The following is a 15,219-nucleotide window of genomic DNA, read 5'->3' as shown; positions in this document are numbered from 1 at the left end:
GCATTTTACAGCTTCCATACTGTGTAACTGACCTTCGTTCCTCTCTGTCTCACTGACATCCCTCTGTCTTTCCGTCTTTGCCTTCAATAACTGCAGACAGGATACATTATTGTCAGCCTTGTGTCTATTAAATAAACATAGTGTTCAAACTATGGTCAGAAGCAAATGGGTATGTTTAACTCTTACTTACAGAACTTGTTGAGGGGTTTTTGAGGAATTTGTTGAGCTTTCTTTTGAGATTTTGGAGATTGTTTTACCTGCCTTTGGCTTTGTGACTCTGATGATAACTATTACAAATGTAGGTAACTAACTTGTATTCTGGGCTGTACATCATTTTAGTACATTTTAGACTACATTCAGGGTTCTGATTGTGCATTTGTTTAATTTGTTTCTCAAGGGCACTGCTGTGGGAAATAGTTTTTGTTAGTCAAGTGATGATGGAGAAAAAAAGATGGAGAGTGTTAATGAACCATGGTCCTATTATTTGGTTCTATTCTAGTTTCTGTTCCGTTGTCTGTGGTTGGGTATAGATAAGGCTTACAGCCTGGGGGTCTTGAATCAATAATGGATGTAATTGGTGAGGTGGAAGTGAGGATAATTGAAGGTAATTGTGTGGATGGTTGCAAGCGTTGGAGAGAGGTCAAGACACTGGAGAGAAGTAGATGGTGGTGAGAATGTGGAAGAAAATGATTCTTACTGTACACTAGTCTTTCTACACCTACTGTATATTACTTTTCCACGTTATCAGCCCCTTTGTATTGTTGACTTGTTGCTGTTAACACAGCTCCAACAATGAAACGTTCTGTCTGGAGCCCTGGGAAACAACAAGGTTTAGATTTTTTTTTCTCCGTGGTTGTACTTTCCAGGAGCAGGCAGGCAGACTGTAAGAGGTGCAATATTCCCAGTCGTCAGCAGGGTGCACTGCTCTACCGTGCATTAACCCAAAAGTCAACTGCTGTAGAAACTTTACTGCTGCTCTGCAGAGTCATGCCCACTGAATGATATGACACATTCATTCATATTTCACTCTGAGAACATTCAGAGATTACTTCCATCTAGGACCCTGGAGCAAAATTAATCCAAGATCTATGCTGTGTTATCTTTCCGTGGGTTATATCGAACCGAGGTGTATATTTTGGAGTTGAATTTACTTTCTGTTGCAACAAATAAAAATATATTTTTTGTTAGCGATAGGAATAGATAAATTAAAGGATGTATCTAGTGTAACCTTGAAAGTACAAAATGGTAGTAGTGTACGCTGTGTAAGAGTAACAGAAACAGAACCTCTTTCTTTGGTTGCACAGAGCTCTCTATGGACTTTAATACCAGAAGGATGTTGTTTTGCTTCACTTGCTGAGCACAGTCTTTAGATGTTTTTCAATACCAAAAGTTTTTACAGCCTGATTGATACTGGGTTTTTAGAGCTGACATCAAAGTAAAAAAAAAAAAAAAAAAGTCAAATCAAATTAACTGCCAAATGTGTAAAAGAGGTCAAATATTTTACAGTTGAGCAGTAAATGTCGTGTTTTTAAGCACTCTCCACCACCGTCTTTTAACCTGTGATAGATTACTTTACCAACTTGCTGTAGAGTTGTATAAACAAATGTGTGCAGCACAAACAATGTAGTGATGCAACTGTACCTCGAGTACTTTGTTTAGTGCTGTAAATGTAATTTTTTTCATTTTCGTTTTGATTTAATTTTTGCATATGTGCCAGTATATTGTTGCTGATAGTCAATATCACAACTTAATACAGAAGTCTGGATGTTAGTTTTTTGTATTAGTCTTTACCAAACATCATGTAGCCACATAGCAGTGGTTGGATTGACAAACTAAAGTGTGAGAAATTTTTGGTGAGTAGGTGTAAATGCATTGATACAACATCAATCACCGGCTTTGATGTCGCAGCCAAGGGTTTCCAGGTGATCACACAGCTTCACAGCTCTCCTGTCACTGGCTGGCTCAGAGGCTGCCGCTCCAGCTTTCCTCCTTGTAGATCCCACTCCCCGGAGGATTTGGTGACGGATGTTGTCAGTGATGAATGCTCTTTGTAATCTAACAGGATATTTGATTGGAACTGCTCCTGTTATTTCTCGCTAACTTACCATTCAGCTGGAAGGGAATGTGCATAGATGGAGAATATTTAGAGTATCTCACATACTTTTCCCACTTTGTATTGATTCCATATTTTGGTTCTGGTTTTCTGTGTTTACCTGCTGCAAGACACGTGTTTCTTCATGTTTCAGTCTCACTCCAACCATCTGTTCTTCCTCTGTCCTCCACTCTCTGTCTGTCTTTTCCTGTATTATCTGTCCTTTCACTATCAGAAGTATTTTTTGAGTAAATACAAGAAGGGTACAATGATTCAAAACAGAGTAAATGGAAGAATTTGAGAGTGAGCGAGCCTGTTACTGTATATGAGTTGGGAAGAGAGGAGCGAGAGTAGTGTTTTCATTACAGATAATCAAGTCAAGGCTTTGCTGTTATTCTTCAAGCACAGCCTGTTGTCAATAGAAACAGGAGTGTGGAGAGGGTGATAATAAAGGGCAAGAAAAACAGGATAAAGGGAAAAGCAAGCAGAAAATGTAAAGGGAACACAGTGAAACAACTATCAGTGAGCTGTCTCTCTGTGAAGTATCTGTCTCTTTCCTCCTTCAAGATGTGCTCCCATCCCTAATTGGAATTGTAGTGCAGGTAATGAACCTGTTTATAGACTCATTATTGGAATATTCAGCATTAGCAAAAGGTATTGTGCAGACATCCAGGACAAGGACTATGAAGAGGAGAGAGGAGAATAGAAGGAAATGAATCCATGAAGAAGGACAATTGAGAGTTATAGAAGGGAAAATATTGTTGTCACAAATTTGCATACTTTGATATAAAAAGATATGCTGCAGGTGTACTTTGATGTCTCTTCACACATGCTGATTGTTGTGACCAAGATAATTGGACCCCTGTCGGCTTGTGTTGTGCCATGAATGCTTGTTTTAACACCTGCCAAACTGGGGAGTATTGCCTCGTAAAGCCAGGCTACTGCACATCTTGCAAGCTCAGTCTTTTATTGCAAGATTGAACACCATGAGCAAAGCAGAAACTGTGCACTTGTGTTGTTTGGCTAAGGCAACCAGGACACCTTGAAATATGACGTTTCAACTACAAGGCCCGGCAACAGGAGAATATACCCAACATGATGTAAGGGTTTATCATCATTCCTCCGTCTCTGCTGTGCTGAGTGCAGTGTTTGCTTGCAGGGAGTCACAAGGTCAGATTATTGTGATGATGATGTTTTATCATTATCATTGTTATTCCAGCACCTGTGGTGTTTGGACCCTGACTAGCCAGAGACACTTGTGGGTAGCAACAAATAATGGTGAAAAAGATTCAGGTTTGTGTCTTGATCCATATGTGCTGCCTAGTGTTGCATCCACATCAACACAAGAGTGTCCAAAGCTTCAGCCGAGCATTTTGCAACCCAGCCAGTTGGATGTTTTACTTGCTGCAGTCTGGTAAGCCTTGTTGAAATTCCATTTACACAATAAATACTCAGCATGAAATTCTGTTAGTTACAAACTGTGCACTAACACACTGACCTTAATTCTTATCGAGCTGTAATACAAAACATGGTAATAGGTTCATCTGCCATCTCTTATTTTAACTCAAATAAGCCATGGTTAAACGTTTGGAAGAAGTGCATATTTTCACAGCAGTGACTTACTCTGTCATACTTAATAGCACAATATTTTCTGTTTGATTTAATGAGCTTCATTAAGTTCTCACTGATGAGTAGAACAGTGCCATTAAGCGTAGTTTGATATTCCGTGTGGTCATAGTGAAGACTGGTTATCTCGCCATATCAGACAAGATTTGCCACGGTGCATTTCAGCACTTTACTCTGCACTTAATTGACAGAGAAACTTTTGCCATCAGAAAAGTCTTTCTTGTATATACAGCATTTCCCAAGCCATTTGTCCTTACAGTCAAACCTGCTTCACACTACAACCAATGGCATTATCTCAGCCAAGATTCCCTGATGCTGATCCATTTAAAGCTGGAGAAAAAGAGCTGACGAGAGGCAAAAAGTAACTCTGTTTTTAAAGGCCAGCCACTTTCACTGTCTGTGTGTGTGTGCGTGCGTGCGTGCGCGTGCGTGTGTGTGTGTGTGTGCGTGCGTGTGTGTGTGTGCGTGTGTGCGTGTTCTTGTGCTGTCCTTTCTCTAATTGACCAGCTGTGGCTACGTGTTCTGCCTCCTTAAAACCGCCATTGATCCCATGGCCATTCCACAACAGGCCTTACTGCTTTGCTTGTACCCTCCATTTCAGCTGTCCGTAACACTTCTGAAGAGGAGAGAAGGAAACAGTGGGGACGGTGATTGCAAAGTGAGGAAGAATAGAAGAACTGCAGGATGGAGATGAAAAGCGGGAGGTCACCTGGGGAACAGATGAAGGAAAGACGAGATGTGTGTGTTTTGTCACTTCATGAATCCCAATTCTAATGAAAACTGTTTATATTCTTTATATTAAATATCAGCTGTGGTATTATGTAGACCAAATCGTGCTTCAGGAACCTATTTGATACAGTGTGCAGGAATCAATAAATCAATACCACCACAAATGAATTGCTAAAGATTTCCAATGACAAATGCAGTGTGCAGGAAAATGTGCCACAGTTTGCTGTAACTGAAATGTAAATGCTCCCATACTTCTTGAATATCAAATTCAGTGACAGTAATATAGGCTAAGTGGAGTGCATTAATGTGTTCTCATCTAAGATATATCATTGTTGGGCTACCTGGCTGTCAAGTAGTCTGAAACGCATGCCACATAACTTCATAGTCTGGGTTTGAATCTGGCCAGGAACCTTTTGTCACCCCTCTTGCTCTGAACTTCCTTACTGCTTTATAAAAGCAAAACCTTTAAAAACAAATAGAATTGTAATTGGTTTTACCTGTGGGCTAAGGTCACAGAAGAGGCTGCTTTCAGATTTGGCTGGGTTTTGATGCAAGCTTAAGCACATTTTCAAGGGGTAAAACTTTGAAAAGTTTTGGTTTACAAAATTCCATATGTTTTATAGTCAGTGCAAAGATGGCGTCCTGCCAGACACCGTAGACTTCTGTGTTCCTCTCGCTCTGCATTATCACATGAACTTTGACCTTTGTTCCTCCAGGACTTTTTTGGGGGGTTGTGGGCAAGGGTCAAGGCCATTAAACCTGGCTTAATAAGCTGCTGAGCCCCCTCTCTTCCCACCCCTCCGTAGGTCTGAAGGTCCAGAGTCAGCAAAGTCAGAGTCTGGTCCTGTCAGCAACTTTCAGAGATGGTTTGAATAGTGTGTCCCTCTAGTGCCTTTATCTTGATCAAGAATGATACTTGCTGATCCCCAGTAATGTGTAGTCATAGGCTTGAAGCAGCTTGGAATGTTTGTGTTACTTCTTTGAATTTTTGGATTTGGATTTTTGTAGCAATAGCTATTGATATGTGTAGACAGGTAATGATGCATGTAGCGCAGGGTGACTGTGTAGGAAAAGAAATTGCTCCTGAAGAACCACTAATAGAAGCATGTTGGACACTGGCTGCAGGCTTATCACAACACAGGGACCCAAAATTTTATATGGTGTATACTCACTGGGATTTTAGCTTCTTTGATGACACAAGAGATTAGTTGTGTTTCTCATCTTGGTTTGCACTGCTGGGGGCATATTTCACAGATCATCCTTATCGGAGATTCATCACTTTTAGGATATCCAAACTCTTCAGTGTAATTGACGTTTGACCTTTTTATGTCATAAAAATGGGAGTTCAGAGTTATTGTTGCATAAATGTTTTTCATTCCTGCTATTTTTTAAATTCTTTCCTATCTATTCTAGTCACGCCACGTTGTGTTTCACAGGTGCTGCGGCCAGATTGGCAGACTTGCACAAACTGCAGGCTCATTGGCTGGATTCTGTTAAACAGCCACCAAAAATTATATCAAATACAGCCCTCTAACAGTGTCATCAGTATTGAGAAAAGTTTATACTGTGGTGTGGTTTAGTGACTGATTCATCTCCTTGTAAGCCAGTTAGGAGCATAGAAGATTGAAAATAGTTGATATGCTCTACTTTATTTGTTGGTGGCATAGCTTTGATGCAGACTTTGGTGATCTTCAGTGACAAATATGTGTGTTTTGTATGTATGTGTATGTGTGTGAGAATGTGTCTTGATAGACTGTGTAGCCTTATTTTCCTTTTTTGGTGTGAGAGTATAGTTTTCTGTTGTGAAAAATGTTCTGTGTATTTATATGCTGCAGACATTATACCAGATGTATAGATTTCTCTATTTCTCATGTTTATAGATGTGGTTGTATGTACACTCTTTGCATCTGCAGATAGACCTAAATTATGTGCCATTTGTACAACTACCTGCACTCACAGAGCCATAAAAACCACCTAGACATTTGTAAATCTTGCTACCTTAGTCATTCTCTCTGTAATTTAGATTCATACTGTATATCTGACAAAAATGTATTATACACTGTCAGTGTTACTGTATTCTGAAAGCGCTTGATTAAAATTAGAAATGCAAATGACAAAAAACTAACGCATTGATCCCCCTTCCTACATGTTTAGCACTGCAGTTTGTTCTACAGTGTCTTACTCTTGCGACTCAATGCATTTTTAATGTGGACTTATTTTCAGCTGAATAATTTAGTGCATGGTCAGCAGCAGGGGTGATCCAGAATCCATCTGATGGGCAGAAAGAGCACAGGGGGTATATCCAGCTCAGGAAGTTTGAATGGGCATGAAAATGCATATTGTAGCACTATGTGTACTATGGATCGAGTCTATAGGGAGTCATGTTGAATTGAGTTTTACCGTGAAGCACGATCTATGGCAGGATAGTCATTAGAGATGGAGCTGTACAGTTGTGTATGGTTTCTCATTGTAATTATTTTGAAGGATTATAGTAGTGTTGTATGTCATGATGCACACTTTTGTCTAAGGTATTAATACCAATTAAGATTACTTTCAATCAATATCAAGGGCTCTTTCGTGTCAACTGTTAAAACTTTGTTTCAGCATAATGTTAATGGGATTATTTTAGGAATTTCTGAGTTAAATGAATCATACTGGGATTATTAGGTAACAGTAGGCACATAATGTTACATCAAAGTCTCATAAGATATGTACCAGGAGTTAGAGAGTCGAGCTTTTTCAGAGCCTCACCTAAGTAATGTTTGCATTATGTAGTTTTAAGGCAAGCACTGAATATGCAGCTGCAGTGTACAAATAGTGTGGGTTGGCTTGTTTTCTCTGACCTAGCCCTCTCTCCCAGCACACAGACAGGACTGTATTCATTTGTTTTATTGCATTAGAGCATTATGTAAATATGTACATTGACAGTCTCTGGAGGGAGAGTGCACCGATGGGGCTGAATAGAGCATCCGAGGAGGGCAATTTAACAGCTAGCGATGAATGCTCTGCAACATATGTCAGCTTGTCACACACACAAATGGACATCAGCATCATCATGCAGGAAAGGAGGTAGACCCATCTGCGCCAGGGGTAGACCCGGGCATCCGGGGGGCTCAGTCTCTTTCATTTACCATGGCTGGGCACACAGTATGAATGCGAGGTTTGTGAATGGCCTGTTATTAATGAGGCCTCATTCGACACAAGCAGACACCCAGGGCTGCTGCTTAGTGGCGTGCCCTCAGCCGACGTGAATAACAAAAGGCAGAGTGGGATCATTAGGCCCCTGAATGCCCGAGGGGTCCACCACTTTAATCACGTTTGTGTAATGAATGCAGCTGCTGTGAATCACTGCTTATTCATAATGTCTCCAAAATGCAGTTGTAATGTGGTATTAATGTTTCTACAGCCCTGCCAGAGGTGGTGTGTGTCTGTGTGTATGTAAGTGAAGAAATTGAGATGGTGTCAGCTTTATTACTCAGACAGTGGCCTCTGTGTTGGTTGGATACCGTGAAAATGTTATGACAAGGCCTAAGGTCATGTTAGATTGATCATCACCCAGGGATTTCCTCATTCTGCCCTTGTGCATATGAGAAAAAAATCTACAAACTCCTGAGCATCTGTGTCTAGTTATTGTCTAGAAGGATATAACAGACTGTGACTAGTAGTTTTGGAGTTGAATCTTATTTCACAATCTTGTGAGATTTTCAACTTGCTTATTCTCAGAGTCATTTCCTATTCCAGACATGGTTTCCATGCCTTCTGCTGAGAGGGCAAAGTCTGTTTCGAATGAATCCTGCCACTTTAAAGTGTGATGAATTGTACAGGACTCCAACAGACTGATGAGTGGAGAGTTGATTTTTGCTTAGGTCCACTAAAAACTGAGTGGTCTCCTTGAGAACGCCACCCTGGTTCTTCTTTTGGTTATTGTGCCACCACCTCACCTCATGTCAAATGCTGCGATTTGTGTCCTAAATCATAGAACTGATAACTGGGTTTGTCTCCTTTCATATAACCTCCCTAACGCATGTGTGATCAGTTGCCAAATGAGTGACCTTTTCCCATTTGTCTTCCTCAGAGGGGTCTGTACCAGCTCAAAGCATTTCCCCAGCTGTTGGGCTTAATAAAGTGCCACTGGCAAACAGCATGTCACTCTCTCATCCTTTTGATGTTCTCACTATGCCTTTGTAGTAGTCGGAGTGACAGCGGGCGTCGCTACATGGCAACAAGTCTTGAATAATCTAAATTAAAATGGCTAATCTTGTTATTAGGCCAGCCTTGTTGGGTGATATGCACTTCAATGCATCAATCTCTCAGCCTCTCCCTTTCTTTCTTTTTATGGTTATCAGTGGAGCCAAATGGTACCAAAGGGATTTGGAGCAATTCTGTGCTGCCCTTCGACAATGTACATTAGTTTTTAGAGTATAGTGTTGATCACTGTCTCCTTTGAGGCCATTGTAAATCTGTTCTCTGTCTGTGCCAGTGCATCTGCCTTCTTACCAGTGCAAGTTAGAATTAATCCCCAGAAGGAGGTTCAGTTCTGAATAAATCTCAGTTCTGTTTGATTTGAGTTCTTAAGTACATCTGGACTATGTAAGGGATAGAGAGCAAAGGCCACTGTCCCAAATCCCACCTTTTGTAAACCCCAGGTCTGTTTCATGCAGACACAGGACGCAAGTGTAAAGAAGTCTGCTGCATTTTTATCTAGATTTCTATCTATTTGCATATGCATAGGATGAATCATTGTTGTCATTTTAATGAAGGGGGAAAAAACTCCCTCACAGGCAAATACCACAAAAAGAGACCATTTTGATGGCAGACGTGCCATCATGATCAGCTTTAATAGGCTATTTTACTGGAGAGCTACATCGTAGTGGAGCGCATTAAGAAAGTGGCTCATAAACTGCTTAGATCCCCCAACGCTCACTGTCATCATCATCCTAGACAGACAAAAACCATTCCATTTTGAGTATTTTTTTTGCTCTAATCGCCTCCCCTCACCCATGCTCACTCAGTCATTTCAGATTTTTGAAGCCAGGAGTGAAAACATTTCAAAGTGTCTTGCTTTGCTCTGTGGAAAGGTGCCTCTGGGAAACCAAGGCGACTATCAGGCAAGGAAGATGTGCTCTGTCTAGACTAGACTCTGACCAGTGTGACTCATTCTGAGTGTTACCCTGTCACTTTCTCCTTATTAATGTAAATCCGTACTACAGAAAAATTGAAGCCTTGTTTGTTATTGTAAATTCCTTAGTCGTTCAGTCCCAAGGTCCCCCAAGCCTCACTCAGGCACATGTAACCATGCCTTTACAAAATGATCCTTTGCAATGTTTATCTAGAACAGTGAAATGTTGTCAGCTGACATGGCATTTTTTCCACAGACTTTTAGATCTCCAAATTGCAACATGTAGTGCCTTTTTAGATTATGTCCTCAAAATGAATAGAATTCAACTATAGGTTCTTCTACCTGAAAATGGCTGGCTTTTAACAGCATGTAGCTAAATATTGAAAAAGCACAGTCGCAACAACCTGATAAAGCTTTCCATGCCAAAAATCCAACACCTTTCTATGCCAACTCACTTTATTATTGAAAGCTTTCCAAGGAGTGCAGATTCAACAAATGTCCTTCGGTCTTTCTCTATGCAGAGACATTTCTGTTTGTGCTCTCCTCAACAATCTGTCCTCAGCTTATTTAGAAGCAAAAAAGAAGCAATGTGAATAATAAATAATGAAGCACCACCATTTGTCATGTCAGAGGTGGGAGAAAGCTGAGACATAGCTCCTTGGCTGCGCTAATGGAACAGATTTAGTTTTAAGACAAGTCTGATCGTGCGGGGAGGAGAGCAATAAGGGGCTTCCACAGAGGCCATTAAAGTATCTTGGTACCATGGGCAGTGCCAGTGGGTAAAACCTTCATCCGTTTTATTGAAAGTGGCATCATTAGATGAATGCTAAGATCTCAAAGTTATTTTTTCTGGTGCCAGACCTGTGAATTCGCTGGCCACATCTGAGACTTTTGCAGCAATTCAAATAGGTAACTTAAAAAAAAAAAAAAAGATTAGGATAGCACACTCACAGAGTAATGACTATAAAACACCAGACTATGCACTAATCAAACCTAAGTATGAAGACAAGCTACAGAATCAATGTGTTTATTGTAAAAATTAAATGGTGTTTTAATGAGTTCTCTGATCAATGCTTTGCAAAGTGGTGAGTGAATGTTGGCAGTTTGTGAAAGTCCCAGTTAGTGTGAATCAGGTCTGATAGAGATGGCAGTCTGATATGGTTGGGAAATGAATAATTTTTTTTAAAAAGATTGTCAGAAAAGGTCACCAACACATGACTGTTGAGCAATTCACTGCTGTGCATAGAGCATTTTGCTGTGTCCTTTGATGTAGTGCAACTGATTTAATTTCACTGATTAAACCCTGTTTTGATAGATACGGGCGTGCTTTTTGCACTAGGCATCTGAAATGAGCTTTTTTTTTTTTAAACGAAAACTGCATAAATTGCATGTGGGCTACCAGTATTAAAGATTAGAGGGGTCAATATTGCAGCAGTTTCTCATCAAGAGGGATTTTCTTTAATGTATTTTTTTAATAGGGCTGTTTTGTTATTTTTGCATGTTCTCCATGCAGTTAGCCTTTTGGGGGTGGGGCGATGGGGTCCTTTGTGAGGTTTTTTGTCTCAGGTTGTGCTTTAGTTGGGAGGTGTACCAATGTTTGTTTATAGTATGTCAGCTGAGCCAAGAAATCCTTTGGTTGTTGAGTTTTTGCAGAGGCTTGCAGAGTTGGTTTGGGCTGTTTTTACTGACCAAAGGCTGCTGTGCTGTTTTTTTTTCCTGCAGTTGACACTGAATGTGTATCACGTCAGCGGTCAGGAGAATCTAATGGTAGATGCTCTGTCTCAGGCTTTGGTTTGATGCTTACAAAGTCCCTAGGGGTCTGCGTTTATGGGAAGGGGGTGTGATGGTCCGAGTCCTCTGTTCTGTCCAGGCTGGCTCTCTGTTTTCAGTTGTAGGTTCTCTGCCCGCACATTTGCTGTGCTGATATAGTTCTGCTGGGCTCTGTTCTTTTGCCTTGCTTGCCTGGCTTCCTGTTTGCTGTGGAGTTCTGCCCGCCTTTGATTGGTGACTGTCTGCACCTGTGAGGTGCATAAAAGCCAGGCTTCCTAAGTGTTGTCGTAAGCTCCCTGGACAGCCTGACAACCTGGCACCCTCTGGTTTTGGTTGAGTTTTTAGTTTTTGCGCCATACAACAAGTTTCATACACACATGGCTCTCAGTGTATTCCCCACTGCCACCATGCACTGACAACTGACTTCACACCTTGTAAAGTTGACTTTCTTATAATTTACTGAATTAAAATGCTCATTTAATTAAGGTTTTCTGTGTGGATCTCCTTTAGTTGTTGTGGCCTGAATGAGCAAGTCATAACAAGGGTAGAATATGGATATTGAAGGTGTGAGCATTCCTAATTATTTCATTTTTTTGTGTCTTTGGGGACAGCTTCATAATTTCTTGAGGAGATTCATTATTTTTAGTTTGGGCCTGGCAGTACCTAGTTTATACTGTAGTGTTAGAGCATCTTTGAAAAGACAAAGGGAAAACAATAACACAGCGACAGCAAGCCTTGGGAAATATGATTCATTTTGTTCCTCAGGAATAAACAGAGCATGCACAACAACAAAGTTTATAAATCTGTTCAAATCTGTTTCAAGCATTTTCACATTTTCTGCTATTCACCATTTGGACCATTAGCAAAATCTATGATCTGGGATTGGTTTCTGTAAGGAATTACCATTCAGATGGCCACATCTGTTTTCTCTTTTGTGCACATACTATTAGCTATTATAGATAAATGATGGTCAGATGATGAAAATATTTCAAGTACAAATGTAACTATGCACTTGACATTTCAGCCAGGCTGAGCACTGCAGACATTAACTGATGTGTTTACCAACACAGATTATCAGACATTGTATTATGTCTACTTTTATGGAAGTTGTGAGCTGCAGAGTTTAAAAAGTCAGTGTTATAAAAGCCCCTCAACTCATTTGCATGCTCATTTGCATTTTATAGATGCCACATTTTCATTTACACACTGTGCTTAGAAGTTAATCTCCACAGGGCGGGGGATGAGATAGAGACATCAGGCTTGCTTCAAAGATGGTACTATGTAAGTGCTGCTACATGAATGAGGCGAATGATGCAAGTTGAAAGAGTGTAAGTTGCAAGAGAGGCTAAACAAACATGCATCATTATAAAGGCTGGATAATTATGCCATATCTGAAGCTTTAATGTTTTGATTTGGTTATCAATAGAAATCACCTATGTGTGCCAGGTATCATGCCAATATTATCTGTATGTACAGGATTATATGCAGCATGTGCAAAGGAAATGACGTGCAGACAGAGGCAATAACTCGTTATTCAGTCTTTTTCTCTAAAAATAGACCATACCATCTGCTGGGTCCTTGGAATAAATCCCCATGTACAGTATTTTGCTTATAAATATCATCAGCCAGGAGAAGGTGCTTTGTTCATTTTCTAATCCAACTGTTGTTAATTGGTAATCAAATGAGAGACTTGACCTTTGTTTAAACCCACGTGTTAGTACATTACCTGCATGCATGCTGGTCCGTGTGTCTATGAGAGCGAGAATGTGCGAGGAAGGGAATGAGACGTGAGAAAATGAATGATGCCAAAGTATAGAAGAGGCTGAGATGAGGAGAAATGGAAGGAGAGGGCAACTTTTCACTTGGCCCCCATCCAGCCTGCATATCAGCTGTCTGTTGAGCTTTTTCAAAGGCAATTTATTTTTAGATATTTCAAAAACTCATTTTAGGGCGATTTTCACTGTACGGCTGCAGCCCCTCTCCCTTTGCGCCAGTGTTGCCCCCCTCTCATGTGGCACTCGATGTGTCGCAGAGCCCATTCCTTGGCAGTCAGCACAGTTGTGATTTAATTCTGAGGGCCATCTGTAATCCCCTGCAGGACATAGAGGCTCGTAGCCCTGAACACCACACCTCTATATCTGACTCTCTATCTGCCTTTCTTTTTCCTCTGCTCTCTCAGGACCCTACCTTTTCTTTCTTCTTCACTATCAGCATCCCCCCATCCACCCACCTACCCCCGGCTCTGTTGCTGCTCTGTGGGGCTTTCAACACGTCTCAGACAAGCAGGGATAATGGGATTGCAGAGCACCAAAGACTTACTGCAGGTATTCACTGAAACAGATATGAAGCGGAGCCATAACGACAACTAGAATGTGCTGATGTTCAGCATTGTTGTTTGTATTTAAGTAATAGGTCATGTTTCATTGAATACTCCCAGGAGTTGTCATCCTCTAATTTAGATGCACGTCACAGTTCAGCTGTATTATCATTGAGGAGCCCATTAAAGGCACTGTTTCCCAGATTTTAAAATATTTGGGTGATCCAAATAGGTTTCTTTATTTTTGTATTTTTGTACTTTTGTATTTTTCTTCCACTTACAAGTCTTTCAAAGTCTGTTTGAAAAGTCTTCAAGAAGGATTTCATGAGTTCAGCTAGGGAACGCAATGGTGTTGTAACGGCCTCCTGCAGGTGTTAGATGTCAGAGTTTCCTAAAGCATATCAACAACTCCATCTCCAAAAATAACTCTATACCAGATTGTGATCCCGAACTCAGAATGTTGGTGCTGGGACCAGACTTGTACCTTTAACATGCCTTTACATCTCTGGGGTTCTATATCGAGTCAAGGCATTTTTTCATGTTTAACCACTGAAATTGGTTTCTCTTCCATTGGATGTGAGGATGCTTAACTATATGCAACCAGGTATAGCATGTACAAGAACCAAAGGCCGTTCCTAGCTACATCTCTGTGATCCATCTGTCATCTCTCGGCCTTCTCGCACTATTGGTACCTTGAGAAAATGTTGAAATAGGAGAAAAGTTACACTAGCTTGGTGGAAATATCTTTCCTGGACATTGCTCTTCACAGACTGATTGGAACTTACCCTGTGAGTGTCTTGCTGTCAGGGTAAAGCAGTTTGGCGGTCGGTTGACTCTGTAAGCTCTGGTCAGAGATAAGCACCTGGCTGGAGAGCTTTTCCATTTCCTCCCAAAGCACCCAATCAAGTAGTGGCTGCAACTCAGCACTAAAGAGACCTAAATACTCCTCTTTCCTCCTGTGTCCCTCTCCCCTGTGGAAGTCTTTCTTGCCTTCTCTCTGTCTTTACAGTACTTTGAATCTCTCTTCAAACTCTTACCGAGAATATCTCTCGCTCTGTCTCTGTCTGTTGCCCTGAAGAGCTTCAGTTAGCCTAATTCCATCCAGTGCCTTTTAGAGGTCACGTTGTCACTGTCAAATATTTTATCATTTCTCTAATACTCAACTTTCCAGTACCTTTTAGTGGTTATGAAATATTGAGTTTATGACAGGGCAGACCAATTTAATCCCACTTGTGGAGATTGTGGATATCTGCCCAACTTTGGCTGATTGTTGAAGTGGTAGCTAGGGGTTGTGACACTGCTGTGAGTGTTAATTACAATGATCAAGGGGCCACAGTGCCTGTAATCCTTCATACCCTGATACCCTCAGGCAGAAATGTCTTCCTTATTCTTGAGTTTGAGCCTTATCGGTTCCTGCGTGGTGATAGTTTTTTTTTTTTGAAATAATGTACTTGAAAAAGATATTCTTTTTGTTTAATAAATGGGAAGACAAGTTTGCCACATACAAGTTCACTAGTAATAATCCACTAGCCTGTGAGAGTTAGCAGTTGCAATTTCAGTAGATGA

General features: G+C 40.8%; 1 long non-coding RNA gene across 2 annotated transcripts in view; it reads left to right on the top strand.

The window, feature by feature from the left end:
* The window catches only part of LOC121176076, a 73,574-nt gene that overhangs the window by 1,048 nt on the left and 57,307 nt on the right, over positions 1–15,219 (top strand). The gene's annotated exons all lie outside the window — the stretch shown is intronic.

The sequence above is a fragment of the Toxotes jaculatrix genome, chromosome 22 (assembly GCF_017976425.1).
Source record: "Toxotes jaculatrix isolate fToxJac2 chromosome 22, fToxJac2.pri, whole genome shotgun sequence".
NCBI lineage: Eukaryota > Metazoa > Chordata > Actinopteri > Toxotidae > Toxotes > Toxotes jaculatrix.
The sequence above is the reverse complement of the archived record's forward strand: the minus strand, read 5'-3'. Positions and strand labels throughout refer to the sequence as shown.